At 28.1% G+C, this 7,202-nt stretch overlaps 1 protein-coding gene across 1 annotated transcript in view; it reads right to left on the bottom strand.

The window, feature by feature from the left end:
• The window catches only part of LOC111639616 (ligand-gated ion channel 4-like), a 48,971-nt gene extending 42,684 nt beyond the window's left edge, over positions 1-6,287 (bottom strand). Inside the window, exons 1-2 of the mRNA XM_023385511.1 lie at positions 6,274-6,287; positions 6,061-6,133 (exon numbers count right to left, since the gene is read on the bottom strand). The gene's annotated coding sequence lies outside the window, so the exon portion shown is untranslated. The remainder of the gene's footprint in view (positions 1-6,060; positions 6,134-6,273) is intronic.
• Between the last annotated feature and the right edge of the window lie 915 nt (positions 6,288-7,202).

Genomic DNA, 7,202 nt, shown 5'->3' with positions numbered 1-7,202 from the left:
AACGAAAATGAAAATTTGCTTGATAATTCAACTACGCTTGTTGGAGAACAATAAAAACACTACACTCAACAAGCCACCAATAAAACTCAACTGCCTAACCTATAACCAAAGTCTCCTTTTAATTTGTTTTTTAAAAAAAGCGCTTGACAAACTTGCCCCGCATGCCGAAGTTGCCCCGATCTCCCCTAAATTAAGTCATAAATACGTTTTAAAATTTTCACTTATAAAATTGAATTAATAAGGTACACCTTTAAACAGTTATAAGGGATTAACAGAATAGTTAAATAAACTATAGAATCACATGTATATAGTAATAAAATATTTTAAAATAGTTTCTTAAATACAGTACTGTATTATAATATTATTTAATTTTTGTTAAGAGATATAATTTTAAAAATATTTTAAACTATTCTGTTTTTCAATAAATCCTAAAATGCGAATGTAAAATTTACTGTTTAAATGGGTTTTCGGGAAAATTAAATTCTTTCGACTCTTTAAATTGCTTGATAAAAATATATAATATGTAAATTATAACGAAAATATCTAAAAATTTAGGAAAAATTACATTTTTATAAAAATAATCTCAACTGTAAAATTCTAAATAAAAGAACATTAAAATTCCAATTGAAAATAACGTCACGTCTTTCTTTTTCAATCTTAAACTGTATAAGATTTAGGAACAAATTTATATAAAAGACGTCCAAGAAATTGATTTGGAGCATGTGAACTGATAAAGAACAAGAACTAGATTTTGCAATAACACATTCGTTCCCTAGATTTTTTCTAATCAGAAATCAGAAGAAATTATTAAAGATCTATTCCCCGATCACTTTGAATTTTTTTAGATTAAAATTCCTCCTCTTGCGAAAAGTCCTTTGAGTGTTTTGTAAATATAAAAATATTTTCAAAACACCTAAAGGGTTTTCTACGTTGTTAAAGAATAAAGATACATCGATGCACTTAACACATATCTAAACCAAGAAACTTGGTAAACCAAATTTTGTAAACGATATAATCAACTTTTAACTTTCAATTTTCGATAATATTCGAATAAATGAGAAAAGTTTAACTTGAATTTTATTTCTTACTAAACTTTTATGTAAGAAAATAGGGTATTTTTTCAGCAAAATAACCTTGGTCGAACGTTTGCAGGACTTGTCATCCCGGTAGCCAAGTGATAACAAATGATGTATCGAAGAATGGGCTCGAACAGTAACGTGAGTAGAGTGAGAATGTTCGTGTTTGAATTCGATTTTTCCACCTATTTTTTACACCAATATTTAATCGACTTATAAATGGGATTAACTAAATTTTAATCTTAAGATTAATAGCAAACTTTGATGAATTTTATTATTTAAAGTCATATCAAAATTTAGATTATACTAANGAAATTGATTTGGAGCATGTGAACTGATAAAGAACAAGAACTAGATTTTGCAATAACACATTCGTTCCCTAGATTTTTTCTAATCAGAAATCAGAAGAAATTATTAAAGATCTATTCCCCGATCACTTTGAATTTTTTTAGATTAAAATTCCTCCTCTTGCGAAAAGTCCTTTGAGTGTTTTGTAAATATAAAAATATTTTCAAAACACCTAAAGGGTTTTCTACGTTGTTAAAGAATAAAGATACATCGATGCACTTAACACATATCTAAACCAAGAAACTTGGTAAACCAAATTTTGTAAACGATATAATCAACTTTTAACTTTCAATTTTCGATAATATTCGAATAAATGAGAAAAGTTTAACTTGAATTTTATTTCTTACTAAACTTTTATGTAAGAAAATAGGGTATTTTTTCAGCAAAATAACCTTGGTCGAACGTTTGCAGGACTTGTCATCCCGGTAGCCAAGTGATAACAAATGATGTATCGAAGAATGGGCTCGAACAGTAACGTGAGTAGAGTGAGAATGTTCGTGTTTGAATTCGATTTTTCCACCTATTTTTTACACCAATATTTAATCGACTTATAAATGGGATTAACTAAATTTTAATCTTAAGATTAATAGCAAACTTTGATGAATTTTATGGCTAATAAAATTCAACCATCACGATGTACTGTACGAATGAAAGTAGTCCTATTATATTATTATTTATTAATTTGTAAAAATGCGTATAATTAATTCGCGATTCTGTAAAGTTGCATTTAACCTTTATTTTCCCAAAGTTTTATTTTCGAAAATATTTTAATTTTATAGTATTATTATTTTTTAAAATTAATATTCTAGAATTAAAATATTTTTCAAAAAGAGATTAAAAATAAAATTTAAAGTGGGTATTTACCATAATATTATTGATTATTTCTCTTAATCCGGATTATAAAGGAGATATCACGTGATAATTAAGTTCAATTCATTAAGATTAATTAAATATTAATTAATCGATTGCTTAAATCAGCATTTAAGAAAATTTTGTTTTTCAATTATATACATAAATTTTGCTCAAATCGAATATAAATTATGCTTTTTATCACGCGATCTTTTATTTACTTGAATTATTATATATATTTATACAATTTTACAAAACCACTATTTGCTTTTATTCTCATTTTACTTTGATACAGTTTGCATTTAGCATAAAAGTTTCCCCATTTTTCAGTCTCTCCCTATGGCCTTAGGAGGGATCCTAAGGCTCACCCCAGGCTCTCTTAGTGAGCATAGAACACTAAGAAGGCATTTATTAATCATACACATCATGAGTTCGTCTGGGCGCACAATGGGCAGCCGAGTGATGGAGGACCCGACATATCCTCATAGACCACCCCCAAAAATAATTGTGGTTCTTTTGCCCTCTCAAATTCGATCTCGAGTTCCCAGAGCGGTAAGGCTGACGCCTTAATCGCCTTCATTTTTTTCATTTTGCAACTAATGCAAACGGCCAGAGGTCGTGGGTCCTCTGCATAAATTATAAAATACAAAAAAAAAATGGTTCGGATTTAAAAATTAAAGTTGCACAGACAGCTAAAAATAAATTAAATTTTGCATCAGAATGTTCTCTTCTTCGAAGCATCATTTCTCGTAAATCGAAGCATTGAAAACTTTACAGATTAAAATTTAATATTTTGAAATTTAACTGCACGTGACTAAGTCCATTTTATCTCCAGAACATTGATCAAAATCCGGTGGTCTTTAATTTCATTTATTTTTTTCCTTGTCCCTATTTATTTCTGTTTACATCTTGCGTAAACTGTGTAATTAAAGTTTGCAAAGTCACAAAGATAGTAACCTTTCTTACTGGATATACGGTACCTTGTACTGTACAGTACATATGTATGGTATGATAATATATGTATAGTAAGATTCCTAAGAAAAAAGAATTTACTATAAATCTAGCAAATTCTGCTTTTTTCTAGTGTTTTTTTAAGACACGCAAAATATAATTTTTATACTCTACAATAATATATTGTGACAGTAATATAATAGAACATTATATGCGTTATGATGACAAACGTTATCTTTTTAGGTAATATAAATTTAATTCTTTCGGATTTTCCAATTAGATGAATAACTTTTAGATATGTGCACTGACGAATTTCTCTTTTTATAAAAGTATTATATTACATTATTTTGATTTTATCAAGAAAACGAGCGATTATTTATTGTGAGATCGTTACAATACCGGGCTGAAATTTTTAATCATATTTTTTATTTATTTAATTTAAAATATATGCTCTCCACCTCAAATTAGTAGTATGTTGCCCCTGTACATTATACTTTCCTGTTAGCAATAGAGTCGTGCCGATCATCTATTAACTGTTTTCAGGAGAAAAGTTTTGAATTGAAATAACGTGATTTCCGGTTTGCACCGGAAGTTCATATATAGTCAATCGTGCCTCCTGTCTCTGAGGTTTCCGTATCTGATCTCGGATTTCATCTATCTTATTCCGTTCTTAAGATTAAAGAAAGACGGACGGACAGACGACAGTGGCAATTTATAGGTCTACAATTTTCTTCAAATTGCATCCCAAAAATATTTTTCAAATTTCAAATACAGAATTATTCATTATTATTTTTTAAAAGTGTAATTAATATACTGAATTAAACGATGCATTCATAAGAAATAAAAAATATAAATTCATCAAATTAATAGTGAATGTGATAATTCCTAGAAAATTAAGGTGTTTGAACCGGTTATATATTGAGATCATAAAATTAATATAAACAATTCCATAACCATAAATGTAATTTATAAATGTGATAAAAAAGAAGTTAGAGTATAACTACAAAATGTTTTAAGATAATCTTTTGGATAGTTCTTATTACATTCAAATCTAAAATTCCTATTAATTACTGCTTAATTATGTTATGTGGAATGTTTTCAATCCACTTGCAAAGATACAATACTTTTTCTTTTATTTTCTCTTTGTATTAAAATAAGATAAGGGGGTAAGTTCGTAAAGTCAAACGAGTTAACTCGTTCGACTTTACGAACGTACCCAGGGTCTCTATTTTCATTGTGCACGCAGCGCCATCTCTTAAGCAAAGATAGAATTGGTCATAATTTCTGTTTTTAATAATAAAAAATACTTTAAACTATTCTAGAACTTTTTACTATTTTATAACTTACAAGTAAAGTTTCTGAAAGGCATAATAACAGCGGAATGTCTTCTCCTTTCTAGAGAAAAATATTCGAAATACTTTTAGAAAGTTTCTCCGATTATTTGGATTTAGTTTTTTTAAATAAATTAACACAAATTAATTATTTCTGTAATCTGTAATTTGTTTTATGTTTGAAACAGGAGAGACGTAAAAAGTAATTCTACCTACTTGCTTAATAAAAAAATAAATTAATAACTTACATAATGTGAAAACCCGGTTGAATAATAAAATTTTTGACAATAAAACGTATGCTATTTTTCTATTATTTAAAATTTTCACGTAAAAATTTCACAATGAAATTTTCTAATTTTGGTTAGTAAATTTCATTAAGTTACTATGAATGAACTTCTACTGATGAATAAAGTCCGAATAGATGGACCAATTTATAAATAAATCCGATATTTATTAAATTGAGTAAGCCAGAAATAGGTGGGTGGATATTTAAGTAATTGTTACGATGCTATAAAGAGGTGGGGGTGTTTACAAAAACGTTACGTAATGCTTTGTTTGTTAAATATATATGGATTAAGCTACCGGAAGTTTTTTCGGCAAATGGAAACAACTTCTCAGATTAAATGTAATAATAAAATAGTGTAACTTTTAGTATGTCGTGCTGTGTATTATTCCTTAGTACAATTAAAGGGGTTGCTGGATAATATGCGTTATGTGTTTTTAGAGATGGATATGTGAGACAGTGGTGCTTTATAAAGGGTGAGATGCTAGTTGAGAAGTATAAAAATAGCCTTACGTAAATTACGAAACATTCCCTAAATAACGAGTGACGTTCCTAACGTGCAGCTTGCTTTCGAGAATTGGATTTTTAAAATGAAAATATACTCATTAATGTGCAAAAGACTTAAATAACATGTAAAATATGCCTAAATATGCAAAAATTTCTAGAATAATCGTCTCCGAATCATCGATTAAAACAGATTTTAATTTTTAAACACAAGAATTAACAAATTCGATAATTACAACTAATAATTTAATACTAATTGCTCGTAAATTGAATTTTAATTTGGAAAAATTCAAATGTATAAATCATTGGCCCGAGAACTTTTTGAAAATATAACAGAAACTGTTATATTAATAATGAACGAGTTTTACAATCAAATTGTGCATTGTCGTTATCCGGGAATTTGATTTGTTCTTTATAATCAAATAAAATTGAAATTAATTAAATACGCAAATTAAAAATAAAACACAATAGATATTAAAGAAAATTAAGTAAAATGAAATCTTTGAGAATTGTGAGAACACCCTTAATAATAATAACGTGCTATACACGTGAAAAAACATTCTAACCGCAAATCCTCCATATTTAGTCCCGAGTTTACGGCTATATTCGTTGTGTATTGTAAGCTGCTTCTTTTATATTAAAAATTTTCCGGGGTTTTTTTTGTATGAAATTTAATAAAATACTAAAATGGACAATCTATAATAAAAACTATAAATACTATATAGCAAACCGGATCAAATATGGCGACGCTATCTTCCAACACGCTGTTATATAGCTATCATTCAGTAAGTCTGAAAAAATCATCAGGGTAAGTCTAGATTATCAGAAAATATTTTAAAAATTAAAAAATTAAATTAGAAAAAACAATTAGATATTTTTGCGAAAAAATTAGAATTTTTTAAAAGTCATGTAGAATACTTAAAAATTAGACATTATGGTTTCTTGCTATTGGGTTGAACGGAAAGTTTAGCGTACACCCCCTTCTAAACAAAGAATACAGTATCACATTAGTAATAAAGTGTTAAATTTCACAACTGTTATAATTAGGCTAAATTACACATCTAACTTAGATGCGCGATTTAATTATAGCAGTTGTGAAATTTAACACTTTATTGCTAATGTGATACTGTATTCTTTGTTTAGAAGAGTGTTTTATAACATTTTTACTTCACATTTTGTTTGAATAAAATCAAGACGAAATGTCTTTGAATAAAAAGCATATTGGGCATATGCTTTATGAGTTTCGTACAAACAGTAAATAATATTCGTAATGTGAGTGAAATAGCCAGGCGCTTTCATAATTCGCAAAGAACTTGAAACAAGTTCGCGAAACACTAGTGTGCCGAAGAACACCGGTTAAGAACCACTGATCTAAGGGAAATCTTTTTCCAAAATTCTCGAAAACGGAAGTAGATAGAACCAGTTTTTAGCGTTAGAATTCTATTTAATTCTTCTATTAATTAACATACAGTTCAGAATTTTAAAAATCAAATTCGTTAATTTTTTTACGAATTTATAAAGTCATAGAAAATCTTACTGAGCGGCCTCGATTTGCAATGAATTGGCATAGTAAATCGGAGGAAGGAAAAGTTAAAGATGAGATTAAAATATTTTGTACAGTTTTAATGGTTACACCATATCGAAAAATAGAAGACATTAGAAGAAAATAATATATTTTCCGACGTTTTTATTCATTATTGGCATTTCTGTGTTTTACGCTGAATAATAATGTGATCAATCGTGCATTTTATAGTTCCTCTCGATTTAATAAAGCGCCACTAACAAGACATTTTTTCGTATCCTCGATTGAACGTGTCTCAAAAATTGTGATGTTCGGCGATGAGGGATGGGACACGACAA

The sequence above is a fragment of the Centruroides sculpturatus genome, unplaced genomic scaffold (genome assembly GCF_000671375.1).
Source record: "Centruroides sculpturatus isolate CEXI.00-Female unplaced genomic scaffold, Cexi_2.0 scaffold1289, whole genome shotgun sequence".
NCBI classification, from domain to species: domain Eukaryota; kingdom Metazoa; phylum Arthropoda; class Arachnida; order Scorpiones; family Buthidae; genus Centruroides; species Centruroides sculpturatus.
The sequence above is the reverse complement of the archived record's forward strand: the minus strand, read 5'-3'. Positions and strand labels throughout refer to the sequence as shown.